Genomic DNA, 15,359 nt, shown 5'->3' with positions numbered 1-15,359 from the left:
ATGTCTAATAAAAGTGATGATTTTAAAGGAACATAGTATTACTCATATTTTTTGGATAGATAATCGATCTGGTAATTGGGAATAAGATATGAAGTGACCTGAAATAGTTCAATAATTTACTCAACAGAAGGCAGCATAATGGGTCTGATTCATTGTTTCGCACCTGTGGTTTTTGGTACATATTTTGTTTTAGATAAAAACACCAGCTCCAGATGTTCGCTGAATGCTTAAGGCAGTGATGGCTAACCTCCAGTACTCCAGCTGTGGTAAAACTATGACTCCCAGCATGCTCTATCCTTTTCTAAGGAGTTCTGAGAACAGCCAAGCAAGTGTGCATTTTGGGAGTTGTAGTTTTACCAGAGCTGGAGTGCCGTTGGTTAGCCATCACCGGTCTATGGGAAATATGAAACACAGGACACACAAGTGTTTTTTGCTACTGTTGTTTCTGTCCATTAGGTGGTATTTTTGGGGGATCTCCAGTTTTTTATAGAAACATAGAAACATAGAATGTGTCGGCAGATAAGAACCATTTGGCCCATCTAGTCTGCCCAATATACTAAATACTATGGATAGCCCCTGGCCCTATCTTATATGAAGGATGGCCTTATGCCTATCCCATGCATGCTTAAACTCCTCCACTGTATTTGCAGCTACCACTTCTGCAGGAAGGCTATTCCATGCATCCACTACTCTCTCAGTAAAGTAATACTTCCTGATATTACTTTTAAACCTTTGCCCCTCTAATTTAAAACCATGTCCTCTTGTAGCAGTTTTTCTTCTTGTAAATATTCTCTCCTCTTTTACCTTGTTGATTCCCTTTATGTATATAAAAGTTTCTATCATATCCCCTCTGTCTCGTCTTTCTTCCAAGCTATACATGTTAAGGTCCTTTAATCTTTCCTGGTAAGTTTTATCCTGCAATCCATGTACCAGTTTAGTAGCTCTTCTCTGAACTCTCTCCAAAGTATCAATATCCTTCTGGAGATATGGTCTCCAGTACTGAGCACAATACTCCAAATGAGGTCTCACTAGTGCTCTGTAGAGCGGCATGAGCACCTCCCTCTTTCTACTGGTAATTCCTCTTGCTATACACCCAAGCATTCTGCTAGCATTTCCTGCTGCTCTGTGACATTGTCTGCCTACCTTTAAGTCTTCTGAAATAATGATCCCTAAATCCCTTTCCTCAGATACTGAGGTTAGGACTGTTTCACAAATTTTATATTCTGCTCTTGGGTTTTTACGTCCTAGGTGCATTATCTTGCACTTATCAACATAAAATTTTAGTTGCCAGATTTTTGACCATTCCTCTAGTTTTCCTAAGTCCTTTTCCATTTGGTGTATTCCTCCAGGAACATCAACTCTGTTACAAATCTTTGTATCATCAGCAAAAAGACACACCTTACCATTGAGGCCTTCTGCAATTTCGCTGATAAAGATATTAAACAATATGGGTCCCAGAACAGATCCCTGAGGTACCCCACTGGTAACAAGACCTTGGTCTGAATATACTCCATTGACTACAACCCTCTGTTGCCTGTCCCTCAGCCACTGCCTAATCCATTCAACAATATGGGAGTCCAAGCCCAATGACTGCACTTTATTGATAAGCCTTCTATGTGGGACAGTATCAAAAGCCTTATTAAAGTCTAGATAAGCGATGTCTACTGCACCTCCTCCATCTATTATTTTAGTCACCCAATCAAAAAAATCAATAAGATTAGTTTGACATGATCTCCCTGAAGTAAACCCATGCTGTTTTTCATCTTTCAATCCATGGGATTTTAGATGGTCCACAATCCTCTCCTTAAGTATGGTTTCCATTAATTTCCCCACTATTGATGTCAGGCTTACTGGCCTATAGTTGCCCGATTCCTCCCTACTACCTTTCTTGTGAATGGGCACAACATTTGCTAATTTCCAATCTTCTGGGACGTCTCCTGTTGCCAGTGATTGGTTAAATAAATCTGTTAATGGTTTTGCTAGTTCACCGCTGAGCTCTTTTAATAGCTTTGGGTGTATCCCATCAGGCCCCTGTGACTTATTGGTATTAATTTTAGACAGTTGACTTAGAACCTCTTCCTCTGTAAAGACACATGCGTCAAAAGATTCATTAGTCTTCTTTCCTAACTGAGGTCCTTCTCCTTCATTTTCCTTTGTAAAAACTGAACAGAAGTATTCATCGAGGCAGTCAGCTAGTTCTTTATCTTCTTCCATATACCTTCCTTCTTTAGTTTTTAATTTGGTAATTCCTTGTTTTAGTTTCCTTTTTTCATTTATGTATCTGAAGAATGCCTTATCGCCTTTTTTCCCTGACTGAGCTCATTTCTCTTCTGCCTGTGCTTTAGAAGCTCTTATAACTTGTTTGGCCTCTCTCTGCCTAATCTTATATATTTGTCTGTCATCCTCATTTTTTTTATTTTTTATAATTCCTAAATGGCCGAAGGTCAGCTAGATCAGCGATAACAAGGGTTCATAGGAATGTATGTTAGCGATGATCTGCCTTTGTAAAAGTGCCACCAGGTAATTGCATCTTTTATGCAGGCACAAACACGCTCTGCTGCCGGCAAGAAATTATTCTGTATGAGGATAAGCGATGACATTAGCGATCGCTCTTCCCATACCCCATACTGTGGAAGAGATCACTGCATGTAATTGCAGCGGTCTCCTTCACTGATGAGCAGGCGATTGTCGGGAAGGAACTCTTCCTTCCCGACAATGGTAAGGCTTTTCTGCCAGTGTAATACAACCCTTAGAATTGGTTTGTTCAGACACTACTTGATTGAACATGAGGAATTCTGCAATTATACAAAGACTGTTAACACAGGTATCATGGGTCCTGTTTTTACAAGATTTATGATAGATACAATGGATCTGTTTCACAACCAATCCAAATAATCCTGGAGTTGAGCAAATTGACTAATAATGGATCAGCAAGATTTATTTTTCTGTGTTTTTCTTTCACATATAGCATGCTGTGCTATAAAGACCAAACCCTGATGGAATGGCAACTAACACCAGTGTGAATGAAGCCGTATAGACAATGGCAGGAATATATCCGAATGTATCCTATATAAACAGATTTTTTATTGTTTGGTGGTCACTCACTTGGGTATTATCCAATTAAAACAAAGCATCAATAAGTGAACCTAGAAAAGCAGAGTGAAGCACAGGAACAGATAAAAATCATGGATGCAGACCTATTCACTTGAATGGGTCCGCAATCTGGGAGATGCGGTGCGGTGCAGAACGGAAGCACGGATCGGAAGCCCACAGAAGCACTACGGAGTGCTTCCTTGGATTATTTGTCTGTGCCTCTGCACCACACAAAAGTAGTGCATTCGCTACTTTTTTGCGGTGCGGACAGCCAAATGTGGATCGCAGACCCCATTCAAGTGCCCGCATTTTGCGGTCCGGAGCATGGGCCCGGCCGACACATGTACGTGTGCATGAGGCCTAACTCTTGGAGGAGCCAGTGATTTTCTATTTTTGCATTCTTGTTTTTTTCTCCCAGCCTTCCCATAGCCATAACTTCTTTACTTTTTTGCTCATATAGCCATGTGAGGGTATGTTTTTTTACAGGGCAAGTTGTATTTTCTTATCGCACCATTTTCTATTGCATACAAAGTAGTAGGAAGGTGCAAATAAATTCAAAACGGTAGAGGAATTGGGAAAAAAAACACAATTCAGTTTTATGGGTTTTGTTTTTTTACAGCATTCCCTATGCGGTAAAACTGACCTGTTACCTTCTTTCTCTGGGTAATTATGATTACCATGATAGCACATTTGTATAGTTTTTCTTGTGCTTTAATACTGAAAAGAATAAAAACTTTGTAAAAATGTTTTATTTTTTATTTTTATTGCCAAATTCTGACCCCAATAACTTTTTTATGTTAAGGCTATGGAGCTGTGTGAGTGCTCATTTTTTGCAGGGCAATCTGTACTTTTCATTAATATCATTTTAGGGTGCGTATGACTTTTTGATCACTTTTTATTCAATTTTTGGAGGGAGATGAAGTGAAGAAAAAATGGTGAATTGGCTATTTAGAATTTTTTCCCATTATGCTGTTTTCCATATGAGAAAAATATTTTTATATTTTAATAGTACAAGTGTGTTCAAATATGGCGATGTCCATGAAGTTTTTTCATCTATCTTAATTTTGGGGAAAGAAGGGGGGGGGGGGGGGAATTGAACTTTTATATATTTTTAAATATTTGTAAAAACTTTTTTAGACTTATTACTTTTTTATATCCTAGGTTCATTTGTATTCTGTAATGTATATTATCCATCACAGAATGCAGCATTCAGTGTATTCCAATGTAGTGCTGCAGCCTGCAGGCGTGTATTGGAATATACCAGTGATGCTCTTGAAATGGATGTTTCAACATGACAATCACCAAAACACACCAGTAAGGGTGGGTTCACATCAAGGTTATGAATTCCGTTTTTACTTTCCGTTATAACATGGTTATAACAGAAATTAACGGAATCCATAAGACGGAAGTCAAAGCCCTTAAGGGTCCATTCACACGTCAGTATTTTTACCTTTCCAGATAAACGTTCCTGTTTTTTGCGGATCTGAAAATCTGGATGACATGAGGATGCTTTTAGCACGTCTTCCGCATTTTTGACGGATCCATTGACTAGAATGGCATGACGGAACGCAAAATCAGACAAATAGTAGGACAGGGTATATTTTTTTCCTGGATCCGAATAAACGGAACCCACGGAACAGAACGAAATCACGGAATCGGAGAGCACCATGAGTGCTATATGATTATTTGCGGATTCCATTGAAAATGAATGGATCCGCATAACGTTCTGTTTTTAATCGGAACGGATGCGGAACACCAAAACGGACTTGTGAATGGACCCTAACCATGTTATAACGGAAAACAAAAACGGAATCCATAACGTTGATGTGAACCCACCCTAAGTGAACATCTTAGTTACACACAGAATTTAGGCATTGGAGTGGCCAGCCCAATCCTCTGATCTCAGTCCCATAGAGAACTTGTGGGGTGACATAAAAAATGCAGTTTATGAGGCAAAACCCCAAAATGCAGAAGAACTGTGGAACATAGTCCAATTGTCCTGGAGTGAAATACCAGTTCAGAGATGCCAGAAATTGATTGACTGCATGCAAAACAGATGTCAAGCAGTTCGCAAAAACAATAGTTATGCCACTACATATTAGTTCAGTAATTCAACGTAAAGGGAAATCTAAACATTTTTTCAGTTTATACATACAATTTTGGGGTTTTTATAAATGCTGGCACTATTTTTTTTCTGAGCAGCCTAATTATTTTTCTTTAGTTTTTGTAAAGGATTTACACAAACTGAATAAATGTTCCTATTGTTTTATTTGGAATTGAATACATAGTATTTCCAAGGCATTTGCATTTGAGGAAATAAAAGTTATTATAATGATTTTGCAGTTTATTTAGTTTGTTAGTTACTGATGAACTGTAATGTTTTAGCAGTGATCTATTAAAAGTTATGTACGTTTCTCATCCTTGCTGTTTAGATGTATGTAGCATGTTCATCCTCCAGGATGTTGGGAGTAAAGATCAGTACCTACAATTTGACAATGTTGACATTGTTGTTCTCTCCAATTATGTAAATGAATAAGAGTATGACTATGCGGCTGCTGAAATAGCATCATAGCAATTGCAGACATGATAGACAAGCACTCATTTGGTAAATGTTTTTTCTAAACATTTGCATCATTTAGATCGCCTTTTGTCAGCTTACAATAGTCAGCAAAGTTCATTGTGCGAACTATGGCCCTCAGTAACGCTTGTTGAGCTTTTCACCATGGTAGACACATGAACTTTGTCATTAAACAATGCATGAGAATCCTATCATTCATTAATCTTTACCCTTGACCCCTGACAACCCTTCTTGTTTAACAATATCAGCGTTGTAATCTTTACAAGGGTTTTATATACTATAGATACATTTATTTGTTCCTTTGTTTATGCTTGCATCATGTTTATTATGGAATGATGATTCTAACATGTTTACTGTGAAATTTTATAAACTTTTAAAACTTCATGGTTGCTGAGTTTGACAAAGGTCGTTTAGAAGCAGTCACACTGAATATTTAGCTGTCATACTGAATGTATGTTTCCAAATTGAAACTGTCCCTCCTCCAGCCCTATTGAAAGCTATGCACTCACTGCACTCACTGTTTTTGTATTACACTTTGTCAGTTAGGTTTAGGTTTTTGATTTTCATTTCCTCCAGAACAAAGAAAATATATTTCCTGTGTGTTGTTTTGGTCAAATATTTTAAAAACTTTTATTTCATACGGTTCATCGACAGAATCTGTTCTGAATGCTGTGCATTGAAAGGATAACATGGAGGACCCTACAAGTGACTACTTTCCCTTCGTACTTTCAGAAGTGAGCATTGACACCAGTAGCCTTTGCCAGTGTCAAGTGGGTTGCACATAGAGGGAACATTTATCAAACTGGTGTAACAAAAAACTGGCTTAGTTGCCCATAGCAGCATCAGATTCCACTTTTTATATTCCAAAGGAGCTCTAAAAAATAAAAGGTGGAATCTGATTGGTTGCTATGGTCAACTACGTCAGTTTTCCTTTACACCAGTTTTGATAAATCTAACCCATAGTTTTTATTTTGGCAATTTTATTGACTTTTGCCATTTTTGACAGCCTTTTTACTTGCTTGTTTTCATTTGCTGTCACGTTCGGTAGGGAACAGTGCAGCCAAAAATTCCACCCATACCACTGTCCCTACCTACTTGGATAATTCACCCTAAACGGCACCCCCAACTAGGCAACGTTCCCTAATCTGCCTAAGTGCACAGGACCTAGTCGGGGGATGGGGGGGAATCAGAACCAAACAGGCACAACTTGGACTTAATCACAATCAAAGAGTAAAATCATCAACAAGCCTAAGTCACAACCAGAAAATCACATCAGAACCAAAATGAGAGACAAACACAGAGTCAAATCCTAGACTGGGTCAGCACCAGGAGATAATGTCAGTAGTACAATCTGCAGTCAGAGGTGAAATCACAAACAAGACAAAGGTCAGTGATCCAGGAATCCGAGAGTTTTCACAGGCACCTATTTAAATATCCCACTGTATGGATGAAAGGGACACTGGCACCGAGCCTGATTGGCCTGGTATCCTTACTCACTCATAAATGGCCGGGCTATGTGACACTTGTGATCCATTTTTGGATTCATGACATTTTTTTATTTTATATTGCGGCATGATATTTTTTGCTCATTTTCTAAAGTTTTGTTACATAAACATCCATTTGTTTGCCCCTCTTTAAAAATACAATGTTTGCTGCCCTTTTTTATGGCAATTTTAAATTGTGCTTTTCACCAACGGCTGTTTTATAGATCCACAGAGAAGTGGGATACATATTTTCCTTTTTATTTCACAAGACCGTATGGCTTTTTCAGTGTTTTGCGATCCATTTTTCACGGATCTGTTATTCCGTTTTTTGTTTCCGTTTCTGTTCCATTTTTCTGTTCCGTTTTTCCCTATGGCATATACAGTATACAGTAATTACATAGAAAAAATTGGGCTGGGCATAACATTTTCAGTAGATGCTTTAGTAAATGAAACAGATACGGAAGACATACGGATGCATTTCCGTATGTGTTCTGTTTTTTTGACGGACTCATTGACTTGAATGAAGCCACAGAACGTGGTTTGCGGGCAATAATAGGATATGTTCTATCTTTGAACAGAAAGGAAAAACGGAAATACGGAAACGGAATGCATACGGAGTACATTCCGTTTTTTTTGCGGAACTATTGAAATGACCATATACGTAACGCAAAAAAACGGTCCATAAACGGGGAAAAAAATGGTCGCGTGAAAGAGGCCTAAAAACTACATGTACTAAAACACACAGTATGTAAAATGCCTCAAAAATGCCAATACATTTTGCACAGAATATTTTTTTTTACAAGTTTATATGTGAAGGAAGCCGTATGGTGTAAACCAAGTGTTTTTTAAGAGATGCTGCTAAGCTGAATTTCCTCGTGTTTCGTGGTTACAAATCAATTTTCCCTGAAATGGTGTTACATTTTTTTTACTGGCCTCATCCATTTGAGCGCGAAGAGGCCGCAGCGGCCATCTTGATTGAATAATCCTGCGTGAAATCTTGTGCGCTGCTACATATGAGGTCATACACTGGCCAGTATGATGACTAGAGATGAGCGAATTTCTTGAAAATTCGATTTGGCTGATTCGCTGAATTTCACCAAAAAATTAGCTTTGTGACAAATTACTACATCACGAAGCACATCACGATAGCGCCATCATTGTACTCCTCAGATGCCGCATTCATACATGGTCGTAAATATTTTTTATCAAACTTACCGCCTCCATTTGCTTGCGATGGGCCAGCCACATCCATCTTGCTTGAAGATTTCGGACGAAATCCTGTGCAGCGCGAGATTACGTCATCACGCTGGCTGGCGTGGTGATGCATGACATCATCACCCTGGCTGGCGTGATGCTGTAATCTCGCGCCACACGGGATTTCGGCCGAGATAGAGGCTTGCTCATCTCTAATGATGACGTCATCACACACTGCACGAGATTTCACAAAGGATCTCCAAGTAAGATGGCTGCCGCAGCCTCTTTGCGATCAAATGGATAAAGTATTATATATTTTTTTAAACCCCTTAAATTCCTCATTTTTAATCTCAGTTGCAGCGATCACTGATGAACATTGCATCTGAGGGGTTTAATGACAGGGGAAGCGCAATCGCCGTTCCCCATCATAGTGCCAACTACTTACAAAGAAATATCATTCTTGACGAAGTAATTTGTCACAAAGCAAAATTCTTTTTAAAATTTGGCGAAGCAGTGAGTCAAATTTTTGTAAACTTCGCTCATCACTTATAGGCAGCATACAGCATCTCTACCAGCCTATGTGTCATATAAAACATACTACACAGTTCATTATAGATGCATCGGGTGCCTGAGATGACTTCTAGCTACAGAGACTCCAGGAAAGAACAGTCTTAGGCACAGGTTACCATTGACAATTAATGTGTGTGGGTGCAGGTTTAGGGATTTGCAAATGAGGTCAGGTAATATTTACCTGTACAGTGGGCCCTCAGAATAAATTTTACTGTTGGGCCCTATGCTTGCCATGTAATTTTTGTACACCAAACAGTAAATATAGGCACTAACGTAAACTATCTCAAATATAACCAACTAAAAAAAATCATCAATAAACCTCCAGGTTACAAATAAACAGTACTTTATTGAGTATAATACATACACATGTTAAAAGTTCATAAAAAAAATAGCAGCAAATATCAACCCAAAGGAGGATAAGGAGGAGGCAGCAGAGTCCGTCCCCCACACGCAATAATCACTTAAGGCAATGACTCTCACCATAATGATACACGATAATTGGTATTTGGGGCCCAAACCAGGGCCATGCAAACCTACCCAGAAATTAACTGTTGTAATTCGCAGCGGTGTAAAAACACATTGCACTTCGGTACATACCAATATAATAACGTGTATCATAAGTAATATAAAGCACAACCATCAAGCCATACCAAATGTGGGAACGTGACTCTGCTGCCTCCTCCTTATCCTCCTTTGGGTTGATATTCTTTTTATGAACTTTTAACATGTGTATGTATTATACTCAATAAAGTACTGTTTATTTGTAACCTGGAGGTTTATTGATGAATTTTTTGGTGGGTTATGTAATTTTTGTACCCTAGTCTGATACTAGGGTGAAGGCTGTATGTACTATGTATGCAAACAATGAGGCATTACAGTAATGCCCAGCTCATTTCTTACTTGCAATACTTATAAACAATACATACCGGTACTTTTGATAATACTGTATTTCACAAAATAAAAACATATGGCATCCATGATGGATCCAAAGAGCGCCACAAATCATTAACACTGCTGTGTGCATTGGTCCTTAATATAATATTCCCAATCTCCATTTGATTTTTTTTTATGATAAAAAAAATCTAAAAATGCGTTTGTTGATATTGCAAGTCAATATATTTCCTTGTAACTGAAAGGGAACTCAATGCTAATATGCACAGTTTAAACGGGGATATGTCGAGAATAGTATTGCAAAGCAGTGTAACACTCATAGTATTTCAGGGTAGGGAAATCAAGAGTCAGCCTTCATTTAACGGTAACTACATGTTAAATATGTTATATCATTATTTACAACAGTTTGTGGCATAAATGATGATAAATGTATTGGGGCCAATGACTCTACCCATACCCAGCCTTCATCATACCCCCTTTTCTGAAACTGGTAGAGTGGTGTAAAAGTGCCAACCGTGACTAAATCTAGTCGCAATGACATTTAAAAAGTCGCAAAACTCTCCTCCTAAAAGTTTCGATTTGAGTTCATGTATACTATAGTAAAATTTGACAGCCAACTATGTGGACATCTCAGACAAGATCTCTGGCTTTTAAAAGGGCTAGAATTATTTTCCACTCTGCATGGCGGTTTATGACTCTATATGGTACAGGAAGTGGTTTCATGCATGTTGAGTTAAAGCAAGAATATTTCTTGTTCATTTAACACCATATAGGGAACCATATCTCAGATATGGTTCCCTATAAGTATTCTTCAGCCTTTCAGATTCAGCCATCCTATATACATTTTCTTTTATGTATAAAGTCTGAATACACATTACATGATCGATAGCTATAACCCACAACTGATATAATAGCAAGCACATATCACAACTGTAAATTAGATTTTGCATAAAGGTCTTTTTCATTTTTGTTTCTATACAAAAGTATTAAGCTTAGTTTCTAACTACTGTGTGCATGCTTGTGTACAGTAAAAAGTCACGCTGAAAGGAAAAAGATACATATAACATGTATAAAGCATTTCAAAATGGAGGAATGTGAACCTCCCTGACTTTGCCTCCACTATAGACATTTAGCAGTCACAATCTCTCAAGGTTGTCCTTTTTATAGCCTGCACAGAAGAATATAAGATAAAGGAAACTGTTTTCCCGTTTCTATGTATTTGGTGTAATTACAGATCTGCAGCCAATTGCCAAGATTAAGTGGATTGGGTTTATATTCAGTACCTTAAACTTATGTTTCATGTTTGTGCTTTGCACTTTGTAGTTGTGAATGCTTGCTTGTAGCACATAAAGCTACTTGAAACAGAAAGCACTGACTAGAATATGGAACAAAGACAAAGCAGAGCATGTACGTGCTGAAGGGATGGAAGTACATTCATGCAATTCTTTTCAAGTAGTAAGAGGATTTGGAAGCTACAATAGCTAATTATAATGTGGAACAGGCACTTGTTCTTATCGGTATTGGATATAAACTATTTGTATTCTTAGAATGATCATTTAAAAATATAATAACTGTATAGATCATACGATTTTTACTTTTCTATGATCAGAATTATTTTTCTCATAAAAGAGCAATAGTATGAATCTAGAGGTTAGCGGCCCAATGCAGACACCAGCAGACTCCCCGCCGCTGCTCTCGCTGTCCTCGGACTGGCCCGCAGTGACCTCCACGCCCGTGAGCCACACATACGGGCCGGGCAGGAAGTCCTACGTTCAAGCGGCCTCATGGCCTAAGATGGCGACGGATGGACCGCAGATGGTGAAGGCCCATGCCATGCCGGAGGGCTCGCAGGGCTTCGACACACAGAACACACAGAACACAGCAACCGGCCTACTTACCTCCCGCCGCAACCGGAGGAGACCAACGCATGTACCTCCTCTCCACCCTCCGCGGGGATGTGGATTCAGAAGGTGGACGAGATACAGAGAATGGAGGAACTCACAGCTTCCATGAAAGGTAGTAACAGAGCCTTTGTTGCCTCTTGGACCCCTTGGTTTGTTTTTCAAGATTCCTCTGAGTATCAAGCCTTGCTGACTTGAGTGGATCTTTTGGTGCCCCCCACATATGTTTTGCCCACTCCCTCAGTTCTCTTATCCCCTTGTCTCTCTACTTCCCCTTTGTGTCTTTGTCTTGAGCCCCCCGCGTTCTTGATATTTGTCTTGTATTCTTTCATGCTGTGGCCACATTATGTAAGGCCCTTCGAGTTTGCTTTCTCTATGCCATGTAATAAAGATGCCCAAGTATCACAGCGGAAGACATGTCATTCAATAGGCATTAGTAATCGCTGTATGGATATGTGTCTGTATTCCATGTTACTGTGTCGGCTCAGCCCGGCTTCACCTTTATGATGTATGTAAATCAACATATGTGAATCAACATATTATCACTTTCTTTTACTTTTTGTAAAGTATAAATAAAGAATAAAAAATAAAAAAAGAGCAATAGTGTTGCCAAGTTTTTGCCCAATCAGTAGTTTGGTCCCACAACCTGGATCCTCCTGGGCTATGGAGTGAATCCTGGTATTGTGCCGGTCAGCAAATAAAAATCTGTGCATCGGAAGCAGCTTCTTCTCACCAGAACTGAACAAATTAGGTGCATATTAAAAGAGGAAATAAAAAGAACAGCAGGGGCACCATACCATGCCAATATCAGGACACATGAATATTTCTTTAAATTAATCCAACTGAAAATATGGAAGTTGTGTAATCTAAAAGAGAAACCTAGTTGCAGACATTTCCTACAAACTGCTTGGGCAGTTTTGAAGATATGTAAAGAAAACACAGACATGAGGTGGGGCAAACAGCAACAAGCTCTTAATATGGAACCCCTTCCAGCTTTATGGCCATCCCATGGGGTACTTAAAGGGGTTGTGCAAGAAATGAGGGGGAGAGGGGTTGGCACACCATTCCACTTGTCTGGAACTGAAAAGGGAACCTTTCATACCTGCTTCCCTGTGCTGGCTCCCTGCTCCATCTCATCTTGGCCTGCTTAGCTGGGCTCCCTTGCTGAAAACATCTGGTTTGACATGGCTGTAGCCAATCACTGGCTGCAATGATGACCAGATCCTCTTGCGTCATATGATAATTTTTCATGATTTCAGGGGAGCCAGTCACCGTCACAGCCAATGATTTGATGCAGCCATGTCAAACCTGAAGTTTTTAGAGAGGGAGCCCAGTGGAGCATTGCAGACGTGGGGAGCCAGCACCAGCAAGTAGGTAAGTAAGCTTCTCCTTACAGGTCCGGCCAAGTGGGGAGGTTTGCCAACTCCACCCCCCCCCCCCCCCCTTCATTTTTGCACAAAGTCTTTAAAGCGGCTCTGTCACCAGGATCCACCCTATTAAACCAGACATACTGACTGGTAGGGCTCATCATGCTAATTAAAACAATACATTTCTTTTGCCTATTTGCTGAACTGCTGCAGAGAAATCGTTGTTTTTATTAATATGCAAATGAGAAGTTCGAGCACCAGGAGGCGGGGCTGAATCCTTTGCACACCTTATGTAACACCCCCTGTGCTCTGCACACGCCCCCCTCCCCTTGATTGACAGGGCTAGACACGCTGAAGGCAGAGCTGTGTCCATGCATCTACATATCATATATCAGATGCAGCTCGCTGTATTATTCGAACTGACGAGTTTTGCTGTGGCTTTGAGACACCCTGTTGGATCTCCAAACCGTACAGCAAAAACGCGTATGTGAAAGTAGCCTTACTAATACGTTCAATGTATATCAGTATGCATATAGCTCCTAAGCTCCCCTAGTGACAGCGGCAGGCAGAGTGAATGTCAATGCAGGGAATTTGGAGCTCTTTATTATTCAAAAAAACTGCTATAAAGACATATTAAGAAATTAGTCAGTGTACCATTTGAAGCAACGTAGATAAAAGTGCATTCAAGGTTGGATATTTAATTAAAAGGGTTTTTGAAAAGTTGGACCAGTACATGAGAACTAACATAGCTTTTGTGCTATGAGAAAAGAAACAGATTCTCATAATGGAGTATTCTTTACTTAGAAGTAGAAAGTCGTAGCGATCATTATGATGTTTGAATGATATTGCTGTTTTTTACAGTATGTGAGCAGCAACTTTTTCAATAACAGCAGATATTGTCATGTGTAGGTAAAGAAGAGGGACAGAGACTCATGGTAAAAGATAAAATGGCCCTAAAATGTGTGGAAATGCCATTGTTCTTGTTGCACTCAAGCCTCACTCCTCTCTCTTGCCAGGCCTTCTCTCTGACCGCTGACTGACAGAGCCAGGCAGCAGGGACGTAATATTGCTGGGCTCTGTCCATCAGAATTCAAAGAGATGGGCTGAGAAGAGAGTGGAGCAAGCTTGAGTGCAATGAGAACAACGGAGACGCCATTGTTACACTAAAGTCTAATTTTCATATTATTAATAAATTGAATCACTTTGCAGGGGAACCCAGGATCTACAAACCAAGGACAGCATTGTAATTAGGAGATAAAAAACTGTTTGACACTGCCCTTGGATATACAGGGATGTCACTGGTGACAGACTCCCTTTAGTTGTACTGTGGGTTCATTGGTCAAAGCATAATTCAGCATCATTCTGAAGTTCTTTACTATGACACAGGCCTCTAGTGTTGCTGGAAGCATCATTTTTACAATGGCAAGAAAGCATGCCTGGTTAACTGGTAACTACCACATAAGGGTCCATTCACACGTCCGCAAATTGCAGATCCGCAAAACACGGACACTGGCAATGTGCATTCCGCAATTGCGAACAAGAATAGGACATGTTCTATTTTTTGCGGAAACAGAAGCACGGATGCGGAAGCGTGGATCTGCTAATACGGATGCGGACAGCACATTCCTGCCCCATTGAAAATGAATGGGTCTCGACCCGTTCCGCAAAAATGCGGAACGGATGTGGCCCCATTTTGCGGAAGTGTGAATGGACCCTTAGAAAGCTCTGCTTATCTGACAAGCCATGCCTCTTTAACAATGCTTTACATGGAATAAAGGCTGTGCATAGACAGCAGATTAATCATATAGCGGACATATGAAAAATAGTACACCACCCAGCAATAACAAAGATCAAGTGTGGTACACACATGCATTATTTCCTACCTACTGTATATTATACTGTATGTGCTCATGAAGTACCTACCGTATTTTTCGCCGTATAAGACGCACTTTTTCCCCCCCAAAAGTGGGGGGAAAATAGCAGTGCGTCTTATACGGCGAATGTAGCTGATTTTGCCCAGTTTTCAATGATACACCCGCCGCGATGCCGCGCGGCGGGTGTATCAGCTGTGAGGGAGGAGGGGCTGGGGGCGGCATCTGCATTAATAATGACAGCGGGGCCCGTGCAGTGACTATTCTACTACACGGGCCCCGCTCACTGTATAATCATATCTCTCTAATAGTTAATTGTTGTATGCATTGTAATCGCATAATGAGCGCTAATGAGCGCTGTGTATTACCGTACTTAAAACTAGCAGCGCTCGCCGTTCGGAGCAGAGAGG

The sequence above is a fragment of the Bufo gargarizans genome, chromosome 2, assembly GCF_014858855.1.
Source record: "Bufo gargarizans isolate SCDJY-AF-19 chromosome 2, ASM1485885v1, whole genome shotgun sequence".
NCBI lineage: Eukaryota > Metazoa > Chordata > Amphibia > Anura > Bufonidae > Bufo > Bufo gargarizans.
The sequence above is the reverse complement of the archived record's forward strand: the minus strand, read 5'-3'. Positions refer to the sequence as shown.